The sequence below is a fragment of the Falco naumanni genome, chromosome 4 (genome assembly GCF_017639655.2).
Source record: "Falco naumanni isolate bFalNau1 chromosome 4, bFalNau1.pat, whole genome shotgun sequence".
Taxonomy (NCBI): domain Eukaryota; kingdom Metazoa; phylum Chordata; class Aves; order Falconiformes; family Falconidae; genus Falco; species Falco naumanni.
Genome location: NC_054057.1, coordinates 100707101 through 100729227, shown reverse-complemented (window position 1 = coordinate 100729227; position 22127 = coordinate 100707101). Strand labels below are relative to the sequence as shown.

The window sequence follows — 22127 nt, the reverse complement described above, 5'->3', positions numbered from 1 at the left end:
GAAGGTACTGAATCAGGACACCCTGAAGTCAAGGGGACATCAGGGTGGTTGGTACCTCATGCAAGGCATGCATACCTGAGCAGGACAGGACTAGTTATGCAACTTCATTCTGCAGCATTCAAAACTAAGAGCAGAGCTTTATCCAGATGAACAAATATTTCGATTGCTTCTAACTTCACCTGTACTATACTTTCTCCTATCAGGCTTTTACCACTTTGGTTGCTTATAAACATCTCAGTTCACTAAGCCTAAAGATTTAATGTTTTGACCTTTGTGTCATACACAGAGACACTTTCCCACTGTGTTAACATAAAGGTGCTTTTTCAGCATGTTTTCCCACTTTGGCCTGCCTCAGAAGTGGTATGCCGCCTCTCACATGAGACACTCTGGGAACAGCCAACAGGAGAACTATCCAGAAAATCTACATGGGAAAGACAGATGTTTATATGGAACAAGAACTACCACTAATCACAGCTATTACAGCACTGAAAGCTATCAGTACAAGTCCGTGTTTAATGGAACAATATGTTAGGTACAAATCATCCTACAGTAAGATACCAAGGCTTGATCTGACCTAATTCCCAGAAGCTGTACTTTATTAACAAGTGTTATTAACTTCAGTGCAATTACTCACACAGACAAGGATATCCACAGGCAAGTCCTGATTCAGCAACCTCTATAATATGACTATAGTTCTGGTATGTGGGTAGTCAGCATTATTTAGGATGACTCAGGTCACTCTAAATATAAGATACCCACTTTGTCTTACAGCTTTAGAGATTTTAAAACCATATGTAAAGTGATCTCACCATGTGCTGCTTTGCATCTTATTGCTCAATCAGGTATTGCTAAACAGCAATGTTAAGTAATCCATTGTATAGTACTACACAGTACTCCGTAGTACTACACAGTACATAGAACTCCACTATTATTCCAGCAGCAGTTTGCTATGCAGTTTCTGGTACAGGCAATAAATTCCTGTGTCCTGTACACTTCACATTTTAAGGGGTGCAAAGAAGAATGCATTGCATAATCAATGACAGATGTTAGACAGTAAGTTACTTTGATTCTTAGATGGTCAGAGAAGCTTCTGATGTTCAGCATGCAAAAGGCCACTACAGAACCATCCCTCTATCATTTAACTTCTTTATCACTGGCCAGTGACAGATCTGATAAAACTGAGATAATGTGATATGTAAAAGGAGGAGAGGGAAGATGCATGCAAGTCTGAACTGGGTCAAAGTCAGTTAGTGGTGTTAATTTATACCAGCAAAGATTTGTTCTTGTAATTGTGCACACAAAGTATTACTCAGAATATAACTCTCCTCAGATTAAGAATTCAGCTCTGGTGTTAAAACCTTCTTGCCATCAAGAAGGTCACGGTTTCAACCTCAGCAAGTCAGGGGAAGAAAGGGAAAAGATGCATGAGCCATAATTCTTCCTATTTCAGCTGCCTTTTTTTGGTATTTGAAAGTGTCTCAGATCTCATTCCCCCTTGACTGATTCCTTGTGTTGAGGTGGATGAGATAAATTAGCATTCCTGTGCTTCAGACACACCAAAGGTTTACTGTTGCAGCTATTCAGTGGGTATTAGAATCTGAAACATCTTCCTTTACCTAAAGCCAGTAATTGTTAAAGGAAGAGCCCAGAAGAATTCACTATGAAAGCAATCACCTAAAAGAGAATTATGCCTTCTGATGCATGCTGAAGTTCTGCATAAACTTGTCTGTTTCCTCTAGCTCTAAGGGAAATCCTTTGCTCTAAGCAGGATGCCAGCACCATGAGGAATCCCACCCCTCATCTGGCCATGGAGCTGTTACTCCTTAGCTGACTCAGACTCAGCAAGGAGAGCTATGCAGTACAGAACACATTGCTCTTGCCACCGATCTGCTTTTCCTTTCCATAAGAGCAGGAAGGTCTTTAGTGAATCGAAAGCGGCAGACATCCCTGCATAAGTTCCCATCAGTTGTGCTAGGCAGGAACTAGGTAGCATATACCCTTGGGAGACAACAAGGATACAAGCCCATCCAGAAGAGACTTCATCTATCGCTTGGTATCTGTCACTTTTAAGAAGGGACCAGTCTGGATGGAATCCACTCCTGGATTCAAGTCTCATAACTCTTTGGCTAACAATCTGTACCTTACAGCAGGCTACAACACAGAACAAAATGCTACTAAAAAAAATGCAGGGTCTTCAAACAGAAGGCTAGTTCATTGAGACTGCCAAACCCTGAGGTGTTTTCATCCATTTCCTAGACTCTGCTACAAGAATTTGCTTTATTACCTCTTTGTATGGAATAAACACCCTAAATTTTCAGAATGAGGTGAAGTACCACCACTCCAAGTGACACTAAGTTCTGCAAACACTTTCATAAACTGCCTTTGCCACTGAAGACAGTCTTGCCCTTCAGGCCCGATGCCTTTCGCCTTCCCCCCAGCCTCCACCCCCATCCCAAGATGAGATTTCTTAGCCTGGTTCATTTCAATAATCAGATTTACACTGAGGCCTTACAGACTGCCACATTGACACAACCCAGCAAGAATGCACTACAGGAGAGGAGTGGGCATTGCTGGCTTTGCCAGCCAAACCCACATTCCTACAACACCTCTCAGGTGAGCTGAAGATCTATAGACTGTTGAGCTCCTTGCTACAACCCTGGCTCCACCCAAGACAATACAGTTCTTGCAAACCCAGGTTAAATTACATTCAAGTTGTATGTGCTCATTTTGCTTCTGAAGTACAAAAATCATACAATATACTCCCCTCCCATGTCCATGTGGAATTTACTCCTATACTAAACCCAGCTCAAAATCTTCCATCATTCAAAAGGGCCTAGACTTCCAAGCAGTGCAAAGACTTCAGTAGCAATACAAAGCATTGCACCTACTAAATTAGGATCCAACTTGGTTAACAATTCTCTTTAGACACACTAGAAATACCATAGCTAAAAGCTAAGGAGGGAGACAGTTTGAGGAAGGTCATGCTGGAGTTTCCTACAATTAAAGGGAAATTTCCCCATTTTATTTAGGAAAAAAAGCAGCAAGAGACAAGCTATTTCGTTATATGCATAAGGTGACTGGTAAGAACAGGTGCACTGAAAGGCAGACCATGCTGGGAAATACTTCACCTGCAGATCAGTACACAGATTTCAGATGAGACACATGCCAGATGCAACAGTATAGAACACTGCCCATAGATGACAGTCCATGCTATCCTCTTAGTGATCCATAGATCCACTATCTTGTCATGCTGGCGTTACTGTCTTGTGCTATACATACCTATATTAATTGAATTGGGCTATCTGATGAGTCCTTCTCTCACTGTCATATCCAGGAAGAACCAGAAAATTTCATCACCAGTGGTACAAGGGGGACAGATTAAGGGCAACTCCTACCAGCTTTCTCCTTGCCTTAAAAGAAAACATTACCTTTACTTGTCTCAGCCACTTAAGCATGTGCCTTTTATGTGCAACAGCCTTAGGTCTTAAAGACATGCACATAAAGGACAGGGTACAGCACCCATGCAGGTTAGGGGGTAAAAGAAAAGCAGGCTGCAGAAAAAAAAAAAACCCAAACATCCCACACTAATCATCACCCAGTCCATGCTTTTGTGAAGATCTTTGTTATTTGAAAAGTAGCTGGCAAATCTTTTGAGCAAACAGTTTTTAGCCTGAAGAGATCACGGACTGTTTGCTGCCCTTTATTTGTGGGTGGATAGCATTATTTCTTCTCCACAGCTGAATGACAATGTTTTTTGAGAAATGAATTACAAAATGGGAGAATTGCAAATACTTGTCTGAGCACAAATTGCTTTGTTTGCCTGAGAGGGAAGGTGTTTATATGAAGAACAATCACTCCCGTACAGACATCCCCAGAGACAACACGAATTCACAAACACAGTTGAGTTCCCACAGCAGCTCATGAGCGAGCGCGAGCACAAGCAGCTCACTGGCCTCCAGTGAGATTAATTGAGCACTTTCTCAGTGCTCATCTCCACCCAGAAGCTGGCATTCTCAGGCCTGCAGTAAATGATCCACCACCACCCATCTGTCTTGCTGTCGTCCCCATTAAATTAAGCATGTTTTATTTCTTACCATTTACCTCGCCTTTATGCGTCACTGGAAAACAGAAGTGTACTGTTTGCGAAAATTACTCTTCTATATAATTTGAAGACTTGTGGTTGGACATAACACATTATAAGGAAAGCAGATCCAAAGTGAGTGCTCCTACAAGAACTCCTTTCCATCACCCCAGGAATTGTAATTTGGCAATGCAGGCTGGGCTTTTATGCTGGCATCTTCCACAGTCCTGCACAGGGTCCCCTGACCCTCTCCTGCAACAGCTCCCCAGCTGCGGAGACACACGCCACATACTTTCATTGCCAAGATCTTGCACAATTTACTTGCAAGTCTTTAAGGCAGACTGCTGCCTGTTCTGGGCTCTGGCTGGAGAGAAAGGGAAAGTGAACGCTCCCATTTTAGCTTCAGATTATTTTAAATACATGATGACAGATGGTCTGCAGTGGGAAGGGCCTCTGGCTGGTTCTGCAGCATGAGTGCGCACAGGCACACACGCACGTAACTGCAGGAGATCGGAGAAGAGCTCAGCACATGTTCTTGCCCAGTCAGGTGACCCTGCTGCATCCTGAACAGCACTGACACGATGTGGGTGCCAAACTGGGCATCTCCTATCTCTAGGCCACAGGTTTCCACCATAAACACCCCACGTTAAAAACCTCACAGGAAGCCATTTAACATGAAAGCAACTGAAAGCTCCCTCCCTTCTTGGTATTTGTCTCCTTGTCCTCAATGCCAATGCCTGGATTGCTGAAGAATAATGACACTTGCTGCAGGGCTCCAAGGAGAAGCAATGGACACTTCTAGTGGGGGTAACCATACTGTCTTTCTTCTGCAAGCTGTTATAGGACAATCTGAAGCGGATGTAAATCCCCAAATTTGGGAAAAGAAACTTTCACAAGCAGATCTAAATATCACAGTCACTCCCCTTTCCCAGAGAGGTCTGAGCCAGCTTTGTCACCTTTTCAACTGCCAGAGCGCACTGAAGTTTGCCATCTAAGTCTGTCTTCAAATCTCCACAGCATCAGTACCTTCCGTAAGTACTAACTTCCTTTAAAATGCAAGACCACACAATTTGTCCAGTATTACTGGAAGCAAGCAGCAAACAAATCCAGTCAAGACACCAAAGAGTTATATCATATTCTATCAAACAAGTGTCACACTTCAGCATGCCACTGTCTTAAAGATTTCCCACAGCTTGAGGATACTGTCACTTTAAGCCTATAATCACCTCCCTACCTGTTAGTCAGCAAAGAATATAGTTTGTCTCAAGAAATCTTGCTTGACACAGGACAAGGTCAAGGATCAGAGCAGGAATATGAATTGCTAGAAACCAGCATTTCTGAAAAAGGCTTGGACACCAGGCACTACACCAGGGTGTTCCTGCTGAGAAGGTGTCTACTGGCAACAAACACTGATGACAAGATGGGTCTTTGTGGGTTATGCTCCTAACTCAAAAACTGTGAGCACTGCTCCCCATTGCCTACAGAGATAGCCAGGCACATCCAAATGTTATTTCACCAAGGTCTTAATACAGGCTGAATCACCCTGCAGGTACACAGTTAGCCCTCACCAATGAGTCAAGGAAGACCTGATGAGTAACAGATACCCAATTCCTGTAGCTAGTGATAAAACTGTCATCTTTGGAAGAGTAGCAATGAAGAATTCAGTCACTTGGAAACTGCAAAATAAAAGGAAAGAATCAGAATGTACAAAAATAAAGGAAAACATTCATTTTTTTCAATTTTCTAGCTTTTTTGAAGTATGACTTTCACTGTGATCTATGACTCCATATGCAATAGCTTTTTAAAAAACAACAAAAACCAAAACACGAAAAGAGGCACTAAAAAAACCCCCATGATCGACACAACCCTGTACACTTCCAATCTACAAAACTGTACTGAAAGACAGTCTTCTGTTTCAGAGCTTCATCCCAGATCCCCAAGCTTTCCTTCAGTTGTTTTTGCAGCTCCAGAAATATTTTGAGATATAGACTTTGAGCACACAGTTCCTCTACACCCATGAAATCCATTTGCCAACTACACAAGACAGCCACGTACATATTTTTCAAAACCTCTCACACTGCAGAATGACACCGGCTCCATGCCTTTATAAATTTCCTTCAGACAGGACTCAGGAAGCCCCTTCATTAGACATCCAAAGTGTCCCCAAGAAACCCACTATTCTGCTGACATTGAAGATCTCTGTCCATAAACCCCCTACATAGCAAGAGATGTTTGGACAAGACAGAGGCAATTACCTTGTCAAATTACAAACTGATCCCATCCCCTGTCAAAAACAACTATCACAACCTAAGAGTGAACCACTTCTGTTCTCCTTCCTTTTCTTCATTGCAAAAGGACTCCCAAGCAGATACAGCAAAGTGAATGCATTTCAAGAACAAATTCAAAGCACATACACTTCAGAGGGTTAAAAGCAAAAAGCACACACTCCCTGGGACATTCGGATTCTGTTCTCTCAGGCCCCGATTCCACAAACACACACGCCTGTGCTTAATTTTAGTACAGAAACCAGCAGGTTTCTGTAGCACACTGATGGAAACTAGGGTAAGGACACTCACATCTGCAGAATCAGGATCCAAGGCCATGGCCTCTCACTGGATTGTAGGCTGGGAAGTAAGTGCCTCCACAAGATGGAAGTCAGCTGAATAAGGTCACGCAATTGGAGTGGAAACTGCAGAGAAAAAAACCACCTGTTGGTAAAGAGCAATGCCACAGTGGATGGAACTGCAAGACAGTTTAATTTGGTTCTCTACTTCAGGGGAAAAAAACCCTGTAGTCTGAAAAGCTTTCTGTTTCTACCTACATTCACCACTTAAACCTTTGACTTTTTTTGCTGTAACACGTACTAATTTATACCAACACTTGTTTAAGCCTCTAATCACACAAACAGGAACTAGGGAAGGACAAGCATTCAGATGGAGAACACAAACCCAAAGCATTCCTAATCTCAGCTCAGGTATTAGAGCAGCAACTTTATGCACATGCTGTGGCCACCTTCTCACTGTTGTAAGGCTGGAATCTATTCAGCTGCATCTTGCTTCCCTGAGACAGCCCTGCAAAAAGACTGTGTTTACAATCTGGGAGGCATCTGCTCAGCAATTAATAGCACAGCATTCATTTAGCAATATCTCCTTCCTCCACCCACTCAGCCTGGGCTAAGCTTTGATCACCTCAGTCTTAAGAAGTCATCAAGATGCAAACAGGTATTCAGAGGGGAACAAGTATCTACACCTTCCCTTATATGAATCATTACAACAGGGCCTCCCCATGTTAAAGTGAGTCTCAGTAAAGATGTTTTCGTGACAGGTACCTTCCAAGAACATTGAATAGAACAGCTGACTGCAACGTAGCAACTGGCTGCATAGCCTTTTGAAATGCATCAGTCTCACCTCAAGTGCCTGGCTGTGCGGTAGGTCAAGCATCATTAGTAGGCTCGCTATTGTCCAGCTGCTCCCTCCCCAGACAGCATGACTTACACAGCAGGATTTTTTGCTGCTTCATCACAACTTAAAAGTCTCATATCGCAAACTATTATCTATGCAACTTGTTAGACAGTTTCACAATTTCAGTTGAACTGCTGGTCTTCCAGAAACCTGGTACAACATGTTCACAGATGGTCTACTTGGCATTTAAAGAGCCTTACTTTTTACATTGGTCAGATTTAGGAATTTGGCCTGCCCCAGGTAGCAGCTTATTTTATTAGTTTTCTATACTGGTATAGATATCAAGGACCTCAGTCATGAGCAGTCCTGCTGAGCAGGAGCTGGATAAATGCAGAACAAAAAGACATATCCTGCTTTTTACTCCACTTTAAAATAGATTTTTAGACATCTGACAACAAGATCTTTCTCTCTCATAAACTCATGGAGCAGCATCAAGAGAGATGGCCTGCAGAAATTAAGACCTTCCATGACACTCCCCAGAGGAAAGATTTAATAGATCAGTAAGCAGGCCTAGATCAAAGCAGTCAGTGGGACACTTCTAAAAAGGGGAAAAAAGGATGGTTCTGTGTGTTTTCTCCTCCCATTACTTAAAGAGAGAACACAAATTTCACTTACCATATTCCTACCACACTCTGATTAATTTTTTTAATACATCCATTTTTTGCTCATAAGACCAAGCACACACACACACACAAAAAAATCTGAGTTACAACCTTCCCCTTTGGGCAATGACCTTACTTGTATTATTTCTGCACACACACACACTCCTGACAACTTTGTAGTTCCTCACAATTTCCAAAAAAAAGCTCAGAATATGCTGACTAACACCATTTTTGAGGACAGTAATAAGTGATCATACAGACAGCTGTGAGACATAACCTGGTCAAAGTATGAAATTGCAAGACCAGGAGAACAGAACTCATGTACACGCCTATAGCCAGGGCTGCACACACGCCCTTGCATGCTAGCTCTTACCATCACACATACACACTTTTTGCATTTTTGCATCAGCTGTTGCAGTGGACCTCAAATCTAAAGAGCTGCAAAAGCCATTAAATGCCTAATCACCCATGATTAATCCAAATGGAGCTTTCCTATTCACAGGAACACTCCCTGCTTCTCAATTATGTCTCAACATGCTCTATAAATTGTGATGAAAGAAGACAAGAAATTTATCCTGAAGAAAGACAACAGGCTGCTGGTGTTTTAATAAGCTTGTACATTCAGTTCTTCATGAGTGTAGCCTCCTATTACCTGTGGCGAGCCAAAACTGCTAACCAGTACACGCCTCTGGGGTAGTCCCTTTAGAGCTCTCAGAGCCCACATTAACATGCCAAACACACACAGGTTTAATTTCACACACAAAGGTATAATTTCTCTGTGTCCGTCTTACAGTCCGGTCTGCTACTTCCTTAAAGTGAGACCCCACTTTTAACAACAGAGAAAGATCCACACAGAGAAAGGTACATTCTGGCAAGTTTGTAGCTACATCTGCCGCTCCTTGTGTAAGCCTTTCACATTTTAGAAATGCAAGTCATGTACTTGGGAGCCTGTTCTCACCTGTGCGCTACAAGGGACAAAAGCCAAGTAGGCTTCTCTGCCTTAGGCTCTAGCTTCAGGGCACACGTCAGTGGAACTATTTCCCACAGGCTTGCTTACTCAAGGGAGGAGGTGGATGCAAGGTAAGGATTTTTTTTCCAAATATTATTCCAGACAATTCACTTCTACAGCACCCAAAATTGTGCGCTGCAAAGGTACCTTTTCTCACATGGATAGGAGTGAACATCCAGAGCAGGGAGAGGGAGCAGGGGGGGTGATGACAACAAAAAAACCCCAAACCAAACAAAAAAACTAACCGCACACACACCAAGCTCTATTAAAGCTCTCACACTGAGACACCCAAAATCCCCAAATCATCAGTTCTAGCAAGAGGTCACACCCAGAATCCTTAGGTGACACTCCAAGTTCTTGCAGTGATTTCATGTGTGGTCTTGGTCACTCCTTGCCTCAGTTTCCCCAGTTACACAATCATTAGTTTAATTTTTATTTACTAACACTGATAGAATGTGGATAACAGTGGTTTTGGGGGCCTGTTTTCTTACTTTAATCTGACACACTGCCCATGATTTACTGCTTGGTTTTATGCAAAAGATCTGACTGGGGGTTTTTTTCAACTCCAGGAGCTCCAACCTTGGCTTGGGACATCCACTTCCACCACAAAATGCCCAGAAATTCTCTCCCCACCCTGAAATTTCATATGGAAGAACCAAGCCAGCTGCATCTGCCAAGTTGTGCTTCTATGATCACAAACTCAAAGTGAAATACAAGGAGATGCATAAACCCAATGGGGAGAAACAAAAGCAGCTCCAGAAGTGTGCCTAAGCATTAGGCAACATATGCACATTGTAACTAAACCTTTCTTGTGACATCAGATATATTAGCAAACCTCTTCATACTTCAGTTCCAGCCAATGTAAATGCACCTCCCTACCTAAAATAAGTCAGCACAACAAAAGGAGGCACCACAAGTTTCCAGGTGAGTACAAACAAACAGGAAACTAATATGGAGAAAACAAGCGTAGTCAAAAGAAAGAAACTGAAGGTCACAACAACACATGCCAGTTGCTCCAAATACAGATGGCTCAACCCAGTTCTCCAAATACACCTTCGGAAGCATGCTGCTGTGCTGAGGGACGGGGAAAAGCGCGGGATCATTTGGATTGGAAAAGACCTTTAAGATCATCGAGTCCAACCGTAAACCTAGTGCTACCAAACCCACCGCTTAGCATGTCCTTAAGGGCCACATCTACACATCTTTTGAATACCTCCAGGGATGGTGACTCCAAAACTTCCCTAAGCAGCCTGTTCCATTGCTTGACAACCCTTTCTGTGAAGAAGTTTTTCCTAATACCTGATCTAAACCTCCCCTGGCACTAGAACACTTTCTCTCTGTGTTTCACCCATGGCTGTTAATTAACGCCCCACTGAGAGAAGCACTGGTCTCTCATCACTTTCTACAAGCAGGCTCTGGAGCTTGTGGAGAAATGAGAGCGCTCCCCAGGGATGAGACTGGGGTGGGCAGAAATTCAGAAACCCCTTTCTCCTTCTGGTAAACTGCAATGTGCCTTGGGATTTGTTTTCAAAATAGCGGGGTGTTTCAGAGCTCACAGGGCTTGTACTTTTGCAGTACACAAGAAGCCAAGGGCTACTGTAAAATTGCCGCCCGCTGAGGTATAACATTAGTTTGGAAACCATGAGGCACTACGAGGCCAGAGCTGAACAGTGTCAGGACTCCACGGTTCAGGTTCTTCAGGGGTAAAAACCCTTCTGAAACCTGCATATGCTTAGTGCAGGTTTTATAATATCACACATCCATGAGTCACTGAACATTTTTACATCCTGCAGGTGCCCTGGCCATGCTAGCAAACCATCCCTTTACCTGTGGCTTGTATTCACATCCATCTTTTCTGTGAGTGTGAAGATAAAAGAAAGCTTTTTCAAAAAGGGAGGTTAACCTGTCTCCTCAAACAAACCAAAGAAAACAGGTGACTAGAACTGTGAGTTTTCCTGATGCATCAGAACCATCATCCAGTTTCATGGGAAGGACCACAGGGATGGTAGAAGAATTTGACCTACGTGATTACACAGGAAGAAGCCTAAGAAGCCTTGGTGTGCATCTGCTATAAAGTCTATCCTCCTCCGTCAAAAAAGGGAGCTATAAGACAAATAAGACTTAATTCATTCCTCTCACACATGACTCCTTTAAAGTACCAAACCACTGCCCTAGATTAATAGAGTTTATTCAGTTTTCTTCACTGTTCACAGCTTGTCTTCAGAGCTGGTAAAGTCACTTGTCCTGTAGCTTGACAGTAAAATTCACCAATACAATGCACACAAGCTAACAACTGGCTGCCAGATGGCAAGAAAGACATGTGATTTCTATTAACTTTATTGGATTTGAACCTGGAAGTTGAAGAGTCCCATATCTCACAGCCAGTCCTTGGCTGAGTCCATTCCCTGCTGCTCTCCTTTCTTTGAAGATTCAAATTTCATTCAATGAGACACCTGTCTAGCCAAATACCACCTCCAGCCCTAGCTAAACTAAATCCAGCTATCCATGTGAATGATGAGCACGAACTTAACTATGCGAATCTCTGAAATACAGCATCTGAGCAGACACTTGGAGGTGATCTCTCCTACAAGTATAGCCAAGCCACCTGCACTGTAATGATATTTATATACCAGCACTATCTTCCAGAAAAAACACTTTAAATATAGTCATGATTTTAGACTCACAGCTAAGTGTAACTGCTCACGTCACTTTGCAGATTAAAAGCCCTGAGGCAAAAGTATGTTAAGCAACCTAGATCTATGGCGAACTTGGAGCAAAACCCACTCTCTCTGCTTTATGGTGTTAAGCTGTAACTAGAAACACAAGCTTCCTTTATATTAGCAGCTCCTCTGCCCAGTGTCATTGAGAATAATGAGATAAAAACTGCAGCAACATAACTGAAATGGAAATTGGTTGGTAGTCCCTGATAAGATTGTCTTCATTGCAAGGTGATACTGCTTTGTTAGTTTGCAGCTGACACACAGAGAACTAGCAATAGCCTTGTGGTCTTGCATGAAGCCTCAAATGGATGCGTTCCCATTTTTTCAGTTGAACATTTAATGTCATGCATTAACTTTCTACTCAGTCCAGCGGCGTCCTTCACAACCTGGGGCCTCAGGCAGCTGGCCTGAGAGCTCACCCTGGAACTGGAGATTTTGACAGGAAAGTTCTGTTAGATGTTACACCATAACTTTGTTTGAAGGGTGTGGAGGAAATGCTGTCCAACCTGTTAACTGCGTAAAAAGTCCTTTGAACTGTAGTTACCTGTTGGCACAGAGTTCAGTTAGGCAATCTTAATTGTTTGCATTTGATTATACATATAAAGAAAATGTGAAGCTGTGTCACTTTGAACTAAGACATTTTCAAAAAGATGTGGATAAACAGCTCAGGAACACTTATAGGTCTCTGCCAGGGGAAAAACAGATGAGAGACACCACAGGACAACCCTTTACATTCATTATCTGGTTGTTCATCCATTCATACTGTCACCAACCTCCTCTTCAGTGCCAATGGTTTTTGATAGAGTATAAAGAAGAAAAGTCTTGAATGGACAAAATACAAAATCAGTAACCTCATATGGTGGCCCATTCTCATATTTGGACTAGGTTCTCCCACAGCATCTACATTTTGAGAAAGTGAAGGTTCAGACTAGATCTGGATCCACATGCATACACGCAAAAGAGTCACAGCAATGGGCAGTTATCAAGGGGGTTTATGGGACTGGGGGTACCATAAAAGCACACACAAAACCCAGAAAGTATTCTGGTTACCCAAAATACAGATGTCTTGCACTCCCTATGGCCGTGCTCTCAAAGGGTATTTATTATGTGTTGTGGGGGTGTTAGTAATGGAGACACTACCAGAGATACAGAAAGGCAGTTAGTTTTGTTCACGGAAGAAACACTGTGACTGTATTGCAGAGGAAAAATATAGTGATGACTAATAGAGGGAAGACAGAAAAGGAAGAAGATATTTAATGTCAAAGGGCTTCAACGCACATCCCAATTTTTAGCATCAGCCCTTTTTGGTTTACCCACATGTATATGGAACAATTCCTGGGTAGTGAGAGAGAAAATAAATGTAGTTCTGTAGGCTATATGCCAAAATATTCATGAGAGCTGTAGATGATTTATAGCTTACCAAAGACACTGAGATCAGCACTTGGACTATATTGGCTATTTTTCTATGACAAGGCACAGGTCTACATAATGCAAAGGGATTAGGGCCTAACCATCCGTTAGAGTCACTCATGGGACATCAGGTTTCTGATGCCAGGGAAAAAAGGTCCCATTTTCTGCCTCCTGGCTCTGCCCCATGAGCTGCAGTGTGTCATATGCACCACTAGTGTTTCAGCTTCTTTGCTTACAAAGCAGATGTTTGACAAGCACAGAGATAATTCCTTCAAGATCTGTAACAGCTGTGGCCAGGATTCAGATAAGAGGCCCTATATTTCTACAGCCACCCAGCCAAGGCCTTATGCAACTTGGTTAAATTGCCCTTTGAGACACTGCCTTGCCAGCTCGAGTAAGTGGCAGACACCTCTCTATGGGAGAAGAGAATCAGTCTTTTGTTAGACGTCAATTTGCTTTTCCTTTGGGCTCAAATTTTGAAACACTTTATTTTTCCCTCTGTATTGTTTTTGGGAGGTTTTCATAATGCGGAGTCTTCATCCATCCAAACACGAGCTGCTTCTGCCCCTGCCAGCCTTCAGTGCTTTGATATGGAGGCAGGTTAGCTCTGTTTCTGTAGGAACACAGAGCTTTCTTGAGTTCCATAGTGTTGAGTGGCCATTTTCATAACCCTTGCTCTGTGCAGGGCACAGTCTACAGTTGATGTGTGGAGTTTAAAGGATTCTCTTTCTGGAGCTAAAATATTCTGTGAGCATTACTTAAGGAAGAGAGAAGAGAAACCAGGCTGAACTCAGCAGAATCCCTTGGGTACCCCTCAACAAACACAAGAGTGTCCCAAGACATTTTTGCACACAAAATGGAAAGGTATTTGAGGAGGTATGATAAAGAGGTACTCACACTGTGTGGATGCAAGCCACCTGCAGTTGCCTAACACTGATCTGGTGTTGTACCCACTTAAAAAAGCAAACTCAGTTTCAAAAATTAGTGCCTTAGTCTCAACACCACTAGGTGATGCAGATGCAGCTCTTCCTGGCTTAAATATGTTTCTGCTATGGCCCATATCTATGGTGTCATCAAAACTTCTTGGTTCACTGAAATCCAGGCTTGGCACACCTGGCTCAGAATTTAAACACAGACCCTGCATACCCCTGTACACAAAACACCAGGCAAGAGAAAATCTACCTGGCACATTTCATGTGTGGGTTTGGGATCCTAGAAGTAATAGAATATGTGCAGATAACATGGAAGAGCTGACACCAAAGCAGCCAGAACTAATCCACTGACCTTTAAATCAGAAAGGCTTTAGAAAAAATGCAGGTGTAAGAAAACCTCCATAATTGTCAGTGAGGAGCTGAGAATAAAACTGAGCTTCATCAGTCCAGACATGAATTTCCTCAGGGGTGATTACCCTGGGAGTGGCCATCACAAAGGCAGATCTAGGAAACAGAACAAACATGAGTGAAGTTCAAAACAGCACATGATCACTCTGCAAAACAGGAGTCATGAAAAGCCAAAGGAACTATTAACACTTCACCCTTCTATTGCACCTCCCTTTGGAGTACTTCATTGTGCTTCACCAAAGATGTGTCAGACTGTGATGCCTTTACTCATGCACCTTGCCATATAAGTGACCTCGTTTGATTTTATGGTTCGAAGCAGTATCTTAAGTACAAAGGGATCAGATTCTTGCCCTAGCTGATGCAGTGTCAGTCATTCTAGGATTGTTTTTTATTGATGAAAATGTTGAGTCAGAAATTACTGCCACTTTCTCTTGTCATTAGTCTTTATATCCAGAGTCCAATGTAACACCAGTTACAAATACAGAAGTTTGATAATCAAGGTACTAGTCAAGGAGAAAATGGAAAACTACCTGAGGTGTGAAGCACTGCTCTCAGCAGTTGCTGCACTGCATATGAAAGATTATTGAATGCATTAAAAGGTTTGAAGGGCTTTGACCTATTCTTACACCTGCTCTCTCAGATTCAGATGGGGGATCATCTTAGGCGCCTCCTTACATTCACGTGAAAGGTGACTGAAGACAGGTCCACTGAGGTGTGGGTAAGCTGAATCAGGAGCCTGTTCTGCTCTACGTTTTGCCCTTACTGAAAGAAAGGTCACCTACAATGGCAATTCCACAGTGGGTATAATTGAATGATCGTCATAGCGTGGCATATTCCCATTATTGTTATAGTGATCCTAGTAAAAATATTCACAAGGCTTCTCCTGGCTGTAGCTGTCATTAACAAGGATTTCCTCTTGCAACGTACTGTGGTTCAGTTAAATAATTCCACTAAGGGACAGTGTCCATATAGCAATAGTATGCATGACATGATCCTGCAGATAGTCAACATTTAAAAGAAGTAAAAATGTCTTAGAAAGTTTTATGGTCATTTCACAATAGTGAGAAATGAAATTAGATTAGATGGGATTGGATTATTTTTGTTCTGTCCTATATTCTGGGGGATTTCTGGGGGCTTGAAATCACATTGTGAATCCGTTCTTCCAAGTGGGAAGAGCTAGAGCAGAATTTCCTAGAGCTTTTCTGTTGTTTTCCTCAACTCCCAGGTGCAAATTGTGTTGTTGATGGCACCCTTTGGCACCTTCCTCTGAATTTGCTTAAGGGAGTGTTTTGGGAGAGCCCTGCCAAGCTCTGGCCAGGCTCATTGAAGTAGGGACTGCCTGCGTGTCCCCTGCCTATACATCACCTTTACAGCTCAAAACTAGGGCTTCTCTGCTCTGCCATAATCCCAACAACATCACTGAATACTCACTAGACTCTTGCTGACTTTGTGTCATGTTCAGGTGTTGACATACCCACTACTACCAGAGATGTCTCAGTAGGCTGGTGTGGGAATCAGATCCAGTTAAACATGGTACCTTCACGTTTCAGTCACTAGCCCGCACTTTGAGTCAAAGTGAGCAAGGGGAATTGGGTTCTCTCATTTGTCTATGACACAGAGCAGCTAAAACCACAGCTGCCCAAGAAGGTGAGGAAGAATGCTTTGAAGCACCAGTGCAGTCCTGGGAGCTGCTTCACAGCAAATACCTTCATTAAACTGTTGCTCATTAACCAAGTATTTCCATTTCTGGTGGTTCTCATTGCTTGGTTTTTAGCTTACTGATGTTTTTCAGAATGGTTAAGTTCTTCCCCTGTACAACTGCTGAACGTGGTCACAATTTTGAGACAAACCGTACTAGTCGAGGGTAGAACCTGGACTGCCATGCCAGAATTTTGCATTCGCAACTTTTCTGCAAGCAAATTTCTTTGGTTTAACCCTCAGGTCAGACATCTAGCTGATATATATAGAAATTAATTTCCATGGACCCAACTAAAATGAATCTGAGTGTCCAGTGAGAGGATTATTGTTTGCGACCGATTGCACTCAGAGTTGCAACACAGGGGAGAGTGTTTTTTTGTTTTTTTCTCCCTTGTCGCCTTTGCAAATTTCACAACCTTCAGTTAGCCAGACTCAGAGTCTGAGCTGAGGATCTTGCAACACTGATTTATCAATGCCACTGAAAAACAAATCTGTACAGCGTCATTACTTTCATTGATCCACCAGGTTGGATCCAAGCCGATAGCAGCTCAGATGAGATCTCAGTAAAATAAAAATCAGACTTGTTGATTCAAATTGACATGGAATTGCAGCCTAGCAGCACATAAGCCTTCTGGTTAGCAAACAGACTGCATGGCCCAAGACTTCACTCAGTACGGACTCTGACAAAGTACAGGAAAGACAGGCACCTTCTGGGCTAGGGCTCTTCTGGTCCAAGACTTTCTCTTCAAAGTCACACCTCTACTCAGAGTAACCAAGCATCCAGCAGCCAGAAAACAACTGCATGTTGACAGGAACCACAGCATGCCTCCACACTGCCTGATCGACACAAGAGATCTGAACCTGGGGAACAGTTGCCTGATGTTGTCTCATGGGCAAGGGAGAATGTGCAGAAACGCTACATACGACAGCATTCTAGTACGTATATTTAAAATGAGCACACAAGCGTATCTCACACTGACCCTCATGGACCCACAAATCTGGTAGCTGCAGAATGTTATGAGTCCAAAGGTGTGACTGTGTTCAAAATGAGGATCATCCCATGGCTGATCTGTGGTATTAACATGAAGACCCACAACAAACTTCAGGCTTAGAAGATCCCTAAGTTGCTCCTGGCTGTAACTGGAAGGACAGACTAGCTATATCCATTTCCTTTTCTCTCTCTGCAAGTAACCACTGCTGGCCGCTATCAAGTGAGAGAAGCTAAGGCCCTGACCTCAGGCAGCATGGCTAATTTTAAGTTACAGTCTAGACTTGAGCCAGTGAATCAGAATTTCCTGAAATTCCTGAGCTTCCACATCAGGTGCTGTAGGTGTTTACCAGGCTGCAGCAATGAGTTTTCTTCTCATAACATACCTATGTGTGCCAGATTTTATAGGCAACTGTATTTTATAGTCAGTGTGCCTCAGGAATGAAGACTGTGCAGACATTACTGACTTTCCTTCTTGCTTCTCCAAATTTTGGATTTTCTCTATAATCCAACATTGATTCTCATTGGAACAGTCAATGGAGCCTAGAGTATCTACTGTTCTCACTTCATGGCAGTAGAGCTGCAGTGTGTTTGCTGCATATACTTTGATATTTTCTCTCTCTGCAACTTCACCAACGACCCTTGCAATACTGACACAACGCAACAGGATGTTGTGCGGGTGACCTGTACAGATGTGTGAGCGCGTTGCACAAGTGGAGGATGCCTGGGGAACGCTCTAAACGCTCAGCCTGCTGCAGGTCTCCAGGCAAATGTATTTTCCAGCAGTATTGTGCCGAAACAGAGAATCATTATAGGCTTGGTCGTGCCTGGGGCTGAGAGTTTGAGCCTGGATCTAAGGGGTTAAGCGTGTGAGTCTGTTTGGACGATTGTTGCTAAAACTTAAGCATGCTTGTACATGTTCTTGCTGGAGCTAGACCAGAAAACTCAGCACCACAAAGCACAAAGACATGCCACTGCAGGGCAAAAATCTAGATAATGGGAATTTTTGCTGTTGACCACAATGTTATCAGAACAAGATTCAATATTTATCACCACCTAAGGGTTCTCCTGCTGCTGCAAGCAAGATCGGGGAGGTGGAAGCAGTGGCTGCAGCCTGTAAGAGAGATTTAGCAGCAGCCCCCCAGGAACAGCCAGTGTCCTTCACACCATGTCACTCCCTCATAGCAGTAATAGCTCACATGGCCTTGCAGGACAGGGCAGCCATCAGACAGCCACTGCAGGAAACTGTCTACCTTGCTTCTACCAAAAGCCAAACCTGTGAACACTGTCTTCCACTCTTTCATTGGGTAGGTAACTAAGGATTTCCATTACATTTTATAGCACTTTATTCCATCACATCCATCATCTTCTTTGCTGAACAAGGCATGTCAGCAGCAGGTTTCACCCTTGCTCATCCTTCATACTCCATCTCATCCAAGACCAGAAAGACCTTGAGAGGGCCAGGAACTATGCATGACTGCATCATCTAAAAAGGCAAAGTGCCTGAGGACTCCTTCGCCTTGAGGAGGCCAAAATGGCCCCATCACAAGGAGAGAGATGCTAGGCTCCCGAGACCTGCAGGGCACAGCCAGTGGAGGCACTGCAGACTTGGTATAGTGCAGGGTCTTTGAAAGCTATAGCACAAGGCCAGGGACACAGATGCCACTCACTCAGATAACTCCAAATAATCAAGGTTCATTGGTTCTGCTCTTGCCCAGTGAGAAGAGCTTTAGAAATGCTCTCATTGTTGCTTATGGTATATGGGACCTGGGGGCTGTTGGTTTTGTGTTTTCCTCTTTGTTTTCTTTTATGACGTGAATATAGTCCTCCCCACGTACACGGTTGCCTGGATCTGTCCCATGGTATTGTTAGTATGTCACATGCAGGGTTATGACCACTTGTGACAGCACAAGCAAAAATAACCTTCCAGAAGATAAGAAAGCCACTGGAAGGACTGACATACCCAGAGGCAGGAATCCTGCTTCTGTGTGACATGTTCCATGTCAACAAGCCATTAAATTGCGTGAAAAATATGAGAAGAGTAAGGAACTCTGCATCAAGCATTAGATTATCCTTTAGATCTCATCCCAGGCTCAACAGAGAGACAAAGGATCAGGGACGTCACATTGCCGTCATCTTCTTCATTCTGTATTCCTGTTGGGAGCAAGCGAGAACGTGAGGACTGACCTTTCCTAGAACTTCTTCCGCTTTTCCTGGAAATAAGTCTTCAGTCACATGACAGTGTTTTGCTTCTCTTTAGGAATTCCAGATCCGGAATGAGGCAGACAGTAAACAAGGAAACCTGATACCTCAAGGACAGGAGAGAGAGAACAAGATGTCCATAGACACACTGGAGTGTGTTCAAGCACTGCAATGTGTTCTGTGGTTTGTTTAAAAATGTGCCTGTCTCGGGGTGTACACACACACACATATATATATACACTCCTACAGAGTACACACTATCATTTTTTATCCCCCATCACTAAAAGCAGCCCAGAGAGAGTCAGTCATAAACAAAGTGAGGTTCTCCAGGACAGACACTGCTCTTTCAGCCCAGTCCCGACCACAGCCCTGTCTTTGTGTCTGCAGCTCTGTGGTTTCGAACTCAGTTATTTTCCAGCACAAGGCAGGGATTGCAGGGCCTTGTTTGTGGTTGCCAGCAGGTACATGAGCACCCGCAAGCTGATACTCAATACCAACTGTCTTGGCTGGCTGGTTATTAAAACCTGACTGGCTTTTAAGGAACGTAGCTGACTGTGGCTGCTGGGCATGAGACACGGGGTTGGGTGCTGGAGAGCAAAGGGAGGATTTTTCGAGCAAATAAGCAGCATAATTAAAAAAGAGGTGGGACAGATTCTTCAAAAGGCACAGGGAGAAAAATAATCTTTTTGATTCTTGACACAAGGAGAATGAGGGAGGGGTAGGGGCTGAATTGGTACACCACAGCACTGAGACCCTTGCCCAAAGGGAAAAAGAACCACAGGAGAAGCCTGAACCTTTACAGTATAGCATGCTTTTTCTCCTCAGAGTCAGATGCAGTTTGCAGTCCTATGCCAAACACTCACATGAACTCCAAAGAGCTGTTTAATACCAAGACGTTTTCAGTCTTAATTTTAAGCATTTACCTCTTATCAGAAAATTAGCCTTAAACCTAATACAGCTGGAATTCTGCCATAAATGGGTCAAAAATGGTTTTTCTCCCTCCATTTGTAATAGAAAACTTTTAGAGAGTTGGAGACAAACCTTTGCTATCAAATCCTTCCCAAGTGACTTAATTTGTTGCTATTTGCAAAATGTTGATCAAAGAGCCATGTTTGCTTAATTCTTTTTTGGAGGCACAACCCTGAGTGGTACTGTGAGAGGAACATACACAATCATAGCAACCAGGCCATTAATTAAAACCTTATAAAACCCCAGCTGAAGTTACTGGAAGGATTCCCATTGATCCATTAGATTTTGGATAAGGCTTGAAATACAGCAATTGAACTGAAAAGTGTGTAGAGACCTCTTCCCTCTCTTGCTGGATTTTTCCTGTTAGTGGTATTTTCCTTTGTGTGTCCAATGCCATAGAGATCAATGATCAAATTCTCTGCCAGAAAGTTTTATTTTGTGTGTGGTCCCTACAGCATTGATGCTAGGACTTGGTTCAAGCTGCCAGGTGCTGTCACCCTGTCTTCCTAGTGCTGTGGTATCTCCAAGGTCTTGCAATACTAACAGTCCTGCACAGTGACATTGGTAGAGCATCATCTCACAGACTAAGGAAGGAGCCTTATTGCAAATTTTGCTGTATCCCTCTGAAATGGGCTGAGCTTTACTGGTTGATTTGGACAGTAACCTCAGGGCATTTAGCTGAACAAATTCTCATAAAACTTTTCTAATGCTGCACGTGGAGCTGCTGTCCAGAGCCATTCACAGAACCTTTCCTTGGTCTTCTCCATTGTTATACACTGATTTAGCCCAGAAAGCGCCAACACCAAAATAGTTGAGTGGCATAAATATTGAAACTATTGGAAAGGAAAAACTTCACTCATCTCAAAGACTATGGCAGTATATTCCCTTGGTTAGAGAGCTGCTGGGCACTCATTTTGTTCTAGCCCTGAGCTAAGCACCTGCGAAATAATTTTTCTGCTGTAGTGTTCCTTTCTGTAAAGTAGAACTAATTACTATTATTATATGTTACTAATATGAGTTGTACGCAGCCTAAGAGGCCTAATAAATACTGGAAAATGCATGAAAAAATACACATAGACTTGCAACACAATGTTAATACTCATCATATAATTGAAAACTTCACCTCCCTCACCAAATCCATGGGGCTATGGCGTTCCTGCTGTTCCCTCCTGCCTGAGTACAGCTACACAAACAAGTCACTGCAACTTTGCCATCCTGCAAGGAGCTGCCTGTCTGCAGCTGGATATATGTCAGTGTGCTTCCTTGGCCATGAAAACATGGGAAGCTGCTTTCTACCCTCTGCAGTGTCATAGCGGGCAGCTGGGCTGTTACTGGGGAGGAACAGACAAGCCAGAAATCAGCCCCGTTTTATCTCAGGCCAACTTGTCCTTGCAGCCATAGCCTGGAGCTGCTGCAAGACACTTCTGGGCCCAAGTTTTCATTTCTGGATCCTCTGGAGATAGTTCTAATGTTCTGAAACATCTCAGAGGAAGATTAGAAAAACAGCCAACAGTGATATCTTTTGCCAATCAGCAAAATTTTTTCCTGACAATCCACCAGTGTGTGAATGCCTGATGGTTTATATCCCTTCTGATACTTCCTCTCCTATCACTTAAAACTGTGAATTCTCTCATTAGTCATACTGCA

General features: G+C 43.1%; 1 long non-coding RNA gene across 1 annotated transcript in view; it reads right to left on the bottom strand.

Annotated features, from left to right (window-relative positions):
* The window catches only part of LOC121087763, a 40100-nt gene extending 20426 nt beyond the window's left edge, over positions 1-19674 (bottom strand). Inside the window, exons 1-2 of the long non-coding RNA XR_005827728.1 lie at positions 19497-19674; positions 6658-6770 (exon numbers count right to left, since the gene is read on the bottom strand). This is a non-coding gene — a long non-coding RNA (uncharacterized LOC121087763). The remainder of the gene's footprint in view (positions 1-6657; positions 6771-19496) is intronic.
* Positions 19675-22127: the final 2453 nt, after the last annotated feature.